Below are 12,579 nucleotides of genomic sequence, written 5' to 3'. Positions count from 1 at the left end.
TGTGTGGATTACAGGAAATTACACACACTTTGGAAGAAAATCTGCCCACTAGGATCCATGGTTATCTAAGGAGAACATCAGAGCTAGTTAAGGAGAAAACTCACTTCAAATTATTAGTAAGGAAATCCAGAAGACTACTGCCCTTGGTTGTTTTCCTGGGGACTTAAGTAGAAGTTAAGTCCCTATTGCTGAAACACTTTTTTTTATATGCAACTATAAAACTTTGAACAGACACTCCATAAAACCCTGGTAATGGAGGACTAGTTTTCAGGGACCGGGAAGGTGTTAAGAAAGTGTTAGGGAAAAAAAGTATTAAATGTCCAATTTAGTTAAGATATCTTTGAATGACAATGACCAACATGACTAGATTTCACTAAAGGTGCACCACTGGCACATATATCTTATCAATTAACAATATCTACCAAAAAAAAAGACTCAAAAAGTCAAGTCATATATACAACAGTAATTTCATGAATAAAAGGGGTGTAATACCAAGAGTCCTAAAAGGTAAATATTTTCCCCAATGTTAAAAAGGAAAGATACAAGAGGATGCCAGTTCAAAGAATATTTACTGGACATTGTCCTAAGGGCAATTACTGGATAAAATGAGCAGTAGGGGTTTCTATGGCAAGAACCATAAATACCATCTAGTTGGAATGAACTTCATGTGATTTCTATGAAAATAGTAAGACATACACAACAGATATGGATATCAAAATAAGGCCAGTAAATAAAGTAGTATAAGAAAATAAATAAATGCGATTAAATTTTACATGCAAGAAATTAGTAATTGTAAAAGAAAGGGAAAAAACTCCAAGATTTACAATACCACCAGCTATATGTGATGACCATGTCTTCAGTGAAACCTCCTCAGAAGTTGTGGAGAAGTACTTCTTCTAAGCCAGAGTCTGAGATTGTCATGAGAAAGCTTGTGAGACACTACATCAGGATCATAAAATAAAAAGGGAAATGTTTAGGATTAAGAAGGAAGAAACTATAAAACATGTACACTTAAACAGAAAATTGTTGTCATATGATTAGTAAGATCCACATAAAGTTTAGAAAGCCCCACATTCCTAGTGAAATAGTTTTATAATTATTAAGATTGCAGTATTCTTAATGGGCTATAAAACTAAACAGAGAATTCTCAACCGAGGAAGTTCAAATGGCTGAAAGATATTTAAGGAATTGCTCAACATCCCTAATTATCCGGGAAATGCAAATCAAAACAACTCTGAGATACCACCTTACACCTGTCAGAGTGGCTAAGATCAAAAAACACAAAAGACAGCTTATGCTAGAGAGGATGTGGAGCAAAGGGAACTCTCCTCCACTACTGGTGGGAATGCAAGCTTGTACAGCCACTTCGGAAATCAATATGGAACTTCCTTAGAAAATTTGGAATCCATCTCCCCCTAGACCCAGCTGTACCACTCTTGGGCATATACCCAAGGAATGCTCAATCATACCACAAGGGCATTTGCTCAGCTATGTTCATATCAGCATTGTTTGTAATAGCCAGAACCTGGAAACAACCTAGATGCCCTTCAACTGAAGAATGGATAAAGAAAATATGGTACATATACACAATGGAGTACTACTCAACAGAGAAAAACAATGACATCATGAGGTTTGCAGGCAAATGGATGGATCTAAAAAAATCATCCTGAGTGAGGTAACCCAGACTCAGAAGGACAACCATGGTATGTACTCACTCATAGGAGGATACTAGATGTAAAACAAAGATGACTAGACTGCTACACAACTCCAGGGAGGCTAATTAGAAAACAGGACCCTAGGAAAGACACAGGGATCACCCAGTGACAGAGAAATGGATGAGAACTACATGAACAACCTGGACAAGAGTGGGAAGTGTAAGGTTTGAGGGAATGTAGGCTTGGGGGAGCAGGAGATCCCAGCTGGATCAGGAACAGAAAGGGAGAACAAGGAATGGTAGACCATGATGGATGAGGACCACATGAGAACAGGAGTGGGCAGAGTGCTGGAGAGGTCCCCTGAGGTACACAGTGATGCATCCTCTGTAGACTTCTGGCAATGGTCAAGAGAAAGCCTGATCTGACCTAGTCTGGTAATCAGATGGCCAAACACCCTGATGGTCGGGCTGGAACTCTCATCCAGTGACTGATGGAAGTGGATGCAGAGATCCTCAGCCAGGCCCCAGGTGGAGCTCCGTGTGTCCAGTTGTTGAGAAAGAGGAGGGACTGTGGGAGGGTGAATTGTTGAGCCCAGGATTGGAAAAGCACAGGGACGAAAGGCCAGACGAACAGAAGCACATGAATTATGAACCAAAGGCTGTGGAGCCCCCAGCTGGATCAGGCCCTCTGGATAAGTGAGACAGTTGAGTGGCTTGGACTGTTTGGGGGGCATCCAGGCTCTGGGACCTGGACCTGTCCTTAGTGCGTGAGCTGGCTGTTTGGAACCTGGGGCTTACACAGGGACACTTCGCTCAGCCTGGAAGGAGGGGACTGGACCTTTCTGTACTGAATCAACCAAGTTTAAATGAAACCCCAAGGGAGTCTTGGCCCTGGAGGAGATGGTAATGGAGGGGAGGGGCTGGGGGGAAGGTGGGAGTGGGGTGGGAAGGGAGAGAACAGGGGAATCCATGGCTGATATGTAAAATTAAAACACAAATATAATTTAAAAAAAGGAAAAAAAAAGAATGCAGTATTTCACAAACAGTGTAGAGATTAGGTACAGTGGGCATATATATCTCCATATGTGTCATTCTTTTCATGAAATGATCAAAATTATTCTAAATTAGTACAGAACCACAAGATTTCCAGTAGTGATGAAACTGTCCTGAAAATAAGAATGAGGTAACATCATTCCACTCACACTTCCTGTTTTCAAAACTTACTGAAATATGACAGGACACACACACACATGTGTACACATAAACTTATGAATAAAAAAAAGAGATAAATTAAGGGCTCAAAAATATAATTTATTAATAACCATGGAAGTCATCTTATAAACTGTCAAGAGATATAGTAGGTAAAAAGTTTCTCAATTGTTCAGTCATAATTGAATATACAGTAAAAATGGATTTTTTACTCACATAAAACATGTAGTTGATTTTATTATTTATGTAATTGAGAGAGTGTATATGTGTATCTGTGTGTGTGTGCGCGTGTGTGCGTGTGTGTGTGTGTGTGTGTGTGCGTGTGTGCGTGCATGTGTGTGTGTGCGTGTGTGTGTGCATATGTGTGTGCGTGTGTGTGTGCATGTGTGTGTGTGTGTGTGCGTGTGTGTGCATGTGTGTGTGTGTGTGTGCGTGTGTGTGAGGAAAAGAATGAAAAAGAGGCCACAAATTTAAAAGTGAAAAACGGGGGTTATATAGGAGAATTTAGAAAAAATAAAGAAAAGGTGAAAATGATGCAAATAAGAAGATTATATGCCAAAATGTACATCTAATTTCAAAATTTAGAACTGGGCCTTAAAATTGATCCCATGCGTTAACAAAAACAGTAGATTCTACGGTGTTAGCCATACATTTTATTAAAACTGAGACCAATGGCCTCCATGCCCTCTGTGGTGCTTTGGGATAGATTGGTGTGTCTCCACAGGCTCTGGCCATGGAACATGATGCTGGAGAATTAAATACTTCCTAAGGACCCAGGCAGTAGAGAAAGAGTAAGAGGAAGCCTTGTATCAACTAAGAAACTGAAGAATATACTTCTGAAAATTTGAGGAACACTGGTTCCAGCTTCAGTTTCTCATAAACATGAGAGAAATATGTGTTGATAGCCATGGTTCAAATACTAAAGTCATCTCTTTCAAATAAGTTAAAACAAACAATGATGGAGAATATTTGACTCATTGGGAAGATTTAAATTTTTTTTATTTTAACAAGAGAAGCACACACAAAGATGGTTATGAAATTCTTAATGGTCAGTCCTGAAAACTTAAAAAAAATGTAACATTAGACAGAACAAGTAGGGTGTATTTATTTATTTGATGATATATATGTACATACATTTAGTTTTTTGCATGTAATATCAAATAATGTATTAAAAGACCAAGAATTTGCAGGAAAGCATAGGGAAATATAGGATGATTTGGAGGAAGAAAGCATGGAGTGAATTATGTAATTATACTATAATTGCAAGACAGTTGTTTAGCTTGAACTGTTTAGGGACCCCCATTCCCTGAGACCAGGACCTGTCCTTAGTCCATGAGCAGACTTATTTGAACCTAGTGCCTATGGTGAAATATTTTCCACAGCCCTGGTGCAGGGAAGAGGGGCTTGGACCTGCCTCAACTGAATATACCAGGCTTTGCTGATGCCCCATGGGAGACCCTGCCTTGGAGGAGGTGGGTTGAGGAGGGAAGGCTGGGAATTGGGAGGAGAGAGGACAGGGCAATCTGTGGTTGATATGCAAAATGAATAGAAAAACTTTTTTAAAAAAGGAGAAACAGGGACCCAGACCTGTCCTTATTGCATGAACTGGCTGTTTGGAACCTTGGGCTTACACAGGGACACTTTGCTCAGCCTGAAAGGAGGGGACTGGACCTGCCTGTATTGAATCCACCAGGTTTAGATGAATCCCCAGGGTAGTCTTGGCCCTGGAGGAGATGGGAATGGAGGGAAGGGCCTGGGGGGGAAGGTGAGGACAGGGGATGGAGGGGGGAGGACAGGGGAACCCATGGCTGATGTGTAAAATTAAAACACAAATATAATAAATAAAAAAGGAAAATAAGGAAAAAAACTTTAAAAATCGTAAAAATTAAAGAAATATTTTTTTAAAATATAAAAAAATAAACTGCACCTTGACATGCTTTCCTATTATTTATCATTCCCTAGAGAAGAATAAAGAAAGGCCCATCCATTCTGGACAGGGCATCCATAAAATAAAAAGAAATTTGCTCTGTGCTTCTATATGGAGAACCAGTGAACTATTGGAGTTGCAGATGGAATTCAGGCACATGCATCACCAAAAGCTCATCTCAGCAATAGCAATGACTTGGGACAGATGCAGAGCCAGATCTGTTCTGCCATGACGGACAGAAGCTCCACTGAATAGGACCCACTACTACAATAATTATTTACTATGTATACAAATGAGACAATTTTCAGAAACCTTTTCAAACTGGTAAGTTCATGTGTTTCTTGAATAATGTAAGTGAATGCAGTGCCCCTAGTCCAGGAAATATCCTCCCCAAACTAAACACTTTAATTCACAGATAGTAGATCAGAGAAAAGGCACTAAGCTGGACTATTAAGGAAAGACCATTGAAACAGAATGAAGATATCCAAGGTTATTATTTAACTCCTTTCAGGTTGACAGTTAGGCAAGGAAAGGATAGGGGTGCCTGATTCCTGGTGTAATCTGAGATCTGGATGAAATGAACCATCAATAATCTGGTCACAGGTGTGGACAAATTACTGGTAGTATTTTCTAATGTTAATTCTTCTGCCACACATATAAGATTCAATCATGAACTCCTCATATTTGTATAGCACTGAATAACAGCCATGAATAAAATATGACATAATAAATTATTTTTGTCATGTTGATATTGGGGAGGCAGATTTTGAGACAGGATTTCTCTGTGTAGCCTTGGCTGTTCTTGAACTCATTCTATAGACCAGGCTGGCCTCAAACTCAGAGATCTGTCTTCATCTGCCTCAAAAGTGCTGTGATTAAAGAGGTGAGCCACCACTGCACCTCCATAATAAATTTTAGCACTTTCATTCTTATATAATTATATACTTTATCTGTAAGTATAATACCATGATTAAATAAGGAAAATATTAATAAAACATATATTTTATAATTCAGACCCACTCCATGATGAGTTTTCCCATTACTATATCCCCTATCTCTCCACACAACCATGCATTATATTGATCTCATGATTTGGTAGTGTAGCATTTCTTTAGAACTTCCACATGATCCAGAAGCAATACCTTTCTAAGCTATAAAAGTCACACTGCAGGTTGTTATAAAAATGTTGTCTCTGAAGGACTTGAAATTTGTAAACAAGCAAATATATGAATCCATGAGAATAATCAAATTAAGACTGCATTCTTAGTAACACATTATCTCTACTTACAAAAATACACTATAACCAGTGGACTAAACTTTTGCAGCTTGACCTGAGTCATCAGGGAGCCTAAGGGTTGCCACTGTGGCTGCTGCAGAAGCTGTTGACTCTCCATCCAGCATACCTGGCTGCTATGGAATGCCTGGGCTGAACAAATGGTCCTCTTAGCAGCATACCTTTGCACAGAAGAGAGGAAAACACATAGTAATCTGGAATCATCAATGTCACAACAAGTATAGACTTGAATATTTTAACCTATATGGCTTTATCATAGATGCCCTCTGTGAAGTTCTAGTGAGTATTTAAAGCCTCCCAGTTCTTCAAAAACAGAATTATGCTTTGTTTCAGTACTTTTCCTTAGGAACTCTGCCTCAACACAATTCTTGACAACTCTCATGCTAGTTCATAAAATAGACCTCTCCCTATACATTCTCCTATATCCTGAAAGATGCAATACTACTCTATAGACACTCTTTACATACTGTTCTATGTCACTTAACAATGTAAAGGGCTTTCAATCTTTCAAATATCTTGCTGAACATAAAGCCACTAAATGTTCATGATAGTCCCAAAACCCTTGCTGTGAACATAGCACTATGAACCCAATCAACTGGGCACCATTCATATCTTTCCTCATACTTAGTTCCCTCATAAGCTTGATCCACATCTTCTGTCCTTTAACATCTGATTTCCCTAGGGACTTCAGTGTTGAAGAACAAGTATCCATAATGGCTCACAAGAATTAGTCCATCAGAGAATGATATGCTGTGTTCTACACAGTTTATGCATTCTTTATCTCAATGAGAATAAATAGTTCTATTTCTCCGTTTCTAAGATTCCAAAGCACTAACATTGATCTTGCATGTGCCCTGATAGGCCCTCTACACAGGTCATCCAGTGAGAGAGTCTTGTTTTCTTCTTTAAAGCGTATTCATAACATCAGGATTTTCCCTTTTATATCTTTTTTATTTATTTTATAATTTAATTTGATTTTACATATCAGCCACAGTTTCCCCTGTCCTCCATCTTCCTGCTCTCACCCCACCTCCAATTCCCCCAAGAACATCCCTCCATTCCCATCTCCTCTAGGGTAAGGACTCCCCTGGGGATTCAGCTCAGCCTGGTAGATTCAGTCTAGATTCAGTCCAGGCAGGTCCATTCCCCTCCTCCCTTCACCCAGGCTGAGCAAAGTGTCCCTGCAGAGGCCCCAGGTTCCAAACACGCAGCTCATGCACTAAGGACAAGTCCAGATCCCACTACTGGGTGCTTCCCAAACCATTCAAGTTAATCAACAGTCTCACTTATCCAGAGGGCCTTATCCAGTTGGGGGCTCTTCAGATATTGGTTCAGTATTCATTTGTTTCCATTAGTTTGGCTATTTGTACCTGGGCTTTTTCAAATCATGGTCTCAACAATTCTCGCTCATACAATCTCTCCTCTTTCTTGCTCATTGGACTCCCAGAGCTCTACCTGGGGCCTGGCTGTAGATCTCTGCATCCGCTTCCATCAGTCATTGGATGAAAGTTCTAGCATGACACTTGGAGTGTTTGGCCATCCTATCACCAGAGTAGGTCAGTTCAGGCTTTCTCTTGACCATTGCCAGTATTCTATTGTGGAGGTATCTTTGCGGATTTTTGGGGATCTCTCTATTACTTTGCTTCTTCCTATTCCCATGGGTTCTTCATTTATCATGGTCTCTTTTTCCTTGTTCTCTCTCCCTGTTCTTGATCCAGCTGGGATTTCCCACTTCCCTAAGCTCTCTTTTGCTTGAACCTTGCCCTTTATTACCGCCGCCCCTGCCCCTTACATCCAGTTTGCTCATGTAGTTCTCATCCATTTCTCTGTTGTTGGGCAATCCCTAACACCAGGATTTTCTTTGTTGAATTATCTTTGGTTATTATCATACCATGCATATCATCCAAAATAATACCTATGCCTAAATGCTGTCTCATAGATTTTCCATTGTATCAAAGGCATTACTCATGTGGTAACTATTTGTTTTTATGGGTCATGTGCTTCCTATTTAATACATGATTCTTCCCATGGGTTCCAGTTCTGGGACACTAGCACTGCTGTATGTTATTGCTATAACCTGTGCCCTCTTTACATACTTTCACACAACAAAGAATCCAATACCACCATTTCTCCCTTTTTACCCAGTTTACTCTCTATGTCAGATGTAAATACAAAATCCCAGACTCATATCCCTTTCTTGCTACAATACACAACTTACACCTGAAGTTTCACCTCTTCCAATTCACAATGTGATCTATCTCTCATTATCAGTACCGGTATCCATGTTGCCTCAGAGTTGTCCACTAAGAGTTATGCCTCAGATGGGCCAGCCCCAGAACTGACTCAATGCATCCAACCAACCACAATTCCTGACTCAGAATATGAAAGATAAGAAGACCACTATACTATAATTTCTCATACAGATACCTCCTGCCAATGTAGCTTCACCTTAGAGATGTTTCATTACATCCTTGTATTATCCATGACTTGGCAACTACTCCACAAAGCACTGAATATTCAATAATTCCTATGCAATGTGTGCTCAATGATGCAACTTTGGTTCACTTATTTGTTGCTGTGGAATTAGCTTTCCATACACCAGAAAGACATGTAACTCTCATTGTTAATACAAGCTGATTGGCTGATGGCTAAGCAGGATGTTTGGAGAAGTGAGAATGCTGGAGAGAAAGAAGAAGGGGAGAATCAGAGAGAAGTCATGACATGCAGGTGAGCAGAATGAGAAGTACATATGTGAGGGACATGAGCCCCAAGGTAGCACATACATTAATATAAATGCATTAATTTAAGTTATAAGAGTTAGCTAATAACAAACCTGACCTATCAGGTGAACATTCATAATTAATATTAAGAGTCTGTGTGGTTATGTGTGGCAGGAAAGAAAGGTTCACCTACAGTCTGTCTTAATCTACGTATCAAGAACAACATCATTAATTTCAAAAATTCATCTGCCGTTTTGGTTTGTGATCCCAAGAACCACAAGAGAAAAACATACCTCACCTTCATTTGGAGAGAAATGTAAACTATTCCTACAACTCCAGCTTAATATGTTCAAAAGAGCAAACCTATTTACAATTCCACAAGGATAAGCTCTGGGAAAGCAATAATGTTATTGGGCTTACCTATACCACATAGATAACATGATAATTGTTACAGTGTGTGGACTCTCAACCACATAGATTACATTATAGTTACTACAGTGTGTGGACTCTCAACCACATAGATTACATGATAATTACTGCAGTATGTGTACTGTCAATCACATAGATATCATAATAATTACTGCAGTGTGTGTAATCCCAACAACATAGATTATAAGATAATCACTGCAGTGTGTAGACCCTCAAACACATAGATTACATGATAATTAATGCAGTGTGTGGACTCTCAACCACATAGATTATGTGATAATTACTATAGTGTATGGAGTCTCAACTATAATAGATTACATGATAATTATTACAGTGTGTGTACTCCCAACCACATAGATTACATGATAATTACTGCAGTGTGTTGAATCTCAACCAGATGCTGCAGCAGAATGTCTTTTCCTAGCAGGAATGATTGCTTTCCTATAATAGTGTTGATGGAGTCTCAGTCACTAGTTTACCCGGCCCTTTATAGTCTAGTCCCTCTGAGTCCCTGTAGACTTAGGGCAGAGCTGTGTACAATAGGTGGGAGGGCCAAGCTGTGTGATCAGATTACAGTGTTCTGACCATGTCTGCTCTTCTATATGGCAGGAAAACAGTAAACAAGCCATGATAGGATATCCGGTCCTTCAAAACTATCACAGCTAAGTCCCCATGCTGTAAGTTGAATAATGTAAATGATCCTCCTGTACAACATAGTAACTTGAAAATTCCAAAGGAAATATTTAGAATTATCTGCTCATTACACAACAGACTCAATAGTCCTGGATTGTCACTCTGGCAAAGGTTTATATTAGGTGAATATTACATTTATGAGCAGCTTCTAGGTCCTTCCCAGAGAAAACTGCTGACCATGTGAACTTCACACCTGTGTCTTTTCTCTGATTTTAGGGCAGCTAAGAAAACTGGTTCTTTATAGCTGTGCCAGCAAAGTTTCAGAGTTGTGCTCAAGCCTTCATTCAGTCCACAGCTTTTTGCCTACTACTCCACACATTTACAACATGAATTTCCTACTGCTACCCACATTCCCTATTACATTTCACTACACAACCATGAAATTAAGGTTTCAAGTTTTAACAAGCAGTACTTTTTTATATAAACAGGTGGATTTGCATCAAGGAGAAGATTCAGCCCTCAGGGGAGTGGGTTATCGAAATTAGAGAAAATTATACATAGTTCCAAAGACCATCAGGAGAGAACGACCTATGGCACAACATGCAGAAATTTATAAGCAGAGTCTGTAACTAAAATTCTAATAATTTTTCATGTCTGGCCACATGTGAAATCTTTAGATCAAGCCAGATGAATGCTGAGAGGGTGGTTGCTAAGGTGAAAAAAAATTGTTAATCATTGACTCAAAGAATACAGCAATCTGACTTAAGAGTACTAGTGCTTGACAACTTCTGGTTCTACAGACCTTGCATGAGCTTTCTAGAACCTCAATCTCTTTAGCTCCTATGATGGTTTTGGGGGCTATTCTGAATGCTTCCTTTATAACAGTACAGGTTACATTGTAACTTAAGCCAGGTACCTGTGTTGTTCCTATATCAAAAGTCTATGGATTAAAAGTACCCCTATGGGTGAGGACACCGTCTAGGAGAGCATCTGTTGAGAAGGTAGTTAGAGTGACAAAGGGACACTTGTGAAAGAATAACTGCTACATTAATGCTGCCATCTACCAGATACAGGTTAACAGACCCTGACTCTGCTACATCGTTTTTTTCTTTTGTGAGATCATAGATCCCAACAGTTTTAGAGCCCACAGTCTGGTAAAGGTACATGCTCCTAACTGTATATCAGGACTGTGACAATAAAGCTTTGAGGAATTAACATGGCTCCTCTTGAGATCTCTATGGAAAAGAAGGACAAACTATGAAGAACCCTGTGATTCTGGATAAAGAAGTAAACCTACTCAAGGGATCCAGGATTAATAGAAGGTTTCCTACATGGAAACCACACTTTCCCTCCTAAACAACTCAGATGGTCTCTACTGGAAGTTTTGGATTTGGCAAATTGGAACTCAGAGAAAGCTTGGTATCACATTCTTTTCAGTACATCTGAAAATTTCAAGACTATTAAGGAGTTTGCCTACATTCCAGAGGATCAAGGAGATGAATTAGAACATGGTTTCCTTTCCCCAAGATATGTAGTTCCTTATCTCAGAAGTGAGGAATGTGGTCCAGGACAGTTGTTAATCTTTTTCAAATTCCTAGGACATAACTGAATATATGAGTATGTTGTAGGTGCTCCATAGTTATTGGTATTAGAAATAGTAATCCTGACACTTTGGATGTACATGGGCTTCAATGTGTATGCACAGTATGTGGGATATTCTTGATTGGTAAGCAAACATTTCTCTAGGAGCATATCATCTAATATCTTCTTCCCTTGTTTTCTTCTGATTAGCAGGACCATCCTCAGCATAATCTACAATAATTTCCCTGTTACAATCCTTGGTCTTTCTGCCATCTACAAATGGAAAATCAACTCCATCTGTTTTGCATTGGCAGTACACAGTGTGGTGTAATTATGGTATATGGTATATATTCTAGTGTATATAGGACAATTAGAGGAAGGGGAAACTATAATCAGGATATATTATATAAGAAAATAATCTATTTTCAATAAAAGGAAAAAGAAAAAGAAATCAGACCATGTGAGAGACTCCTTCCCTCATGCCCATGGTTTTCCCACAGTGTGATCTGCTGTGAAGATCTGATACATGGATGATGCAATGTTTCCTAAGAAAGTCTCACAATATTCCATAAAATTTGTATTACATATGCTGCAGCTTCAAACATGTTTCGTTGCTGAAGAAGTCTATGGAAGAGTTGAATTGAGGTAGTTATACATTATATTTTTTTAAATTTGGTACATAAGTGAAAACAGGATGTTACTCTAAGGATAAATACTGTCAGAAAACATATCATTTAGTCCAGAGAGATGTAAATCTGGACCCTATTTTTAGTGGAATTAACTATTTTTGTCTGTAAGATAGCATTTCTTATGAAACACCATGAAGTCAGATAGAGCATCCTTTGCCTTTCTATTTTTTTTGGGGGGGTGTCTTTCTTGAAGACAAATTATTACATAAAATTTTAATAATTTTACCAAATTAATTCATCTTCATTTAGTGACAGGAGATATTATTGAAAACTCACCCTTCAGGTTTCTAGTTCACTGTCATTTCAAGGACATCAATATGATCCACCCAGATATTATCAGGAATCAAAATTCCCTCCTGACCAGATTCTATGGAAAAGAGAGATACAACAGTTAAGTACCACCCCTGAGTCTCTCACCTCATGGTCCATGAAGAAATGCAAAT

At 39.0% G+C, this 12,579-nt stretch overlaps 1 long non-coding RNA gene across 1 annotated transcript in view; it reads right to left on the bottom strand.

Annotated features, from left to right (window-relative positions):
* Positions 1 to 6,110: 6,110 nt before the first annotated feature.
* LOC118575001 overlaps positions 6,111 to 12,579 on the bottom strand; it is a 45,707-nt gene continuing 39,238 nt past the window's right edge. Inside the window, exons 7-8 of the long non-coding RNA XR_004943829.1 lie at positions 12,413 to 12,503; positions 6,111 to 6,245 (exon numbers count right to left, since the gene is read on the bottom strand). This is a non-coding gene — a long non-coding RNA (uncharacterized LOC118575001). The remainder of the gene's footprint in view (positions 6,246 to 12,412; positions 12,504 to 12,579) is intronic.

Source organism: Onychomys torridus, unplaced genomic scaffold (assembly GCF_903995425.1).
Source record: "Onychomys torridus unplaced genomic scaffold, mOncTor1.1, whole genome shotgun sequence".
Lineage (NCBI taxonomy): Eukaryota > Metazoa > Chordata > Mammalia > Rodentia > Cricetidae > Onychomys > Onychomys torridus.
This window is presented reverse-complemented; position numbering and strand designations above follow the sequence as displayed.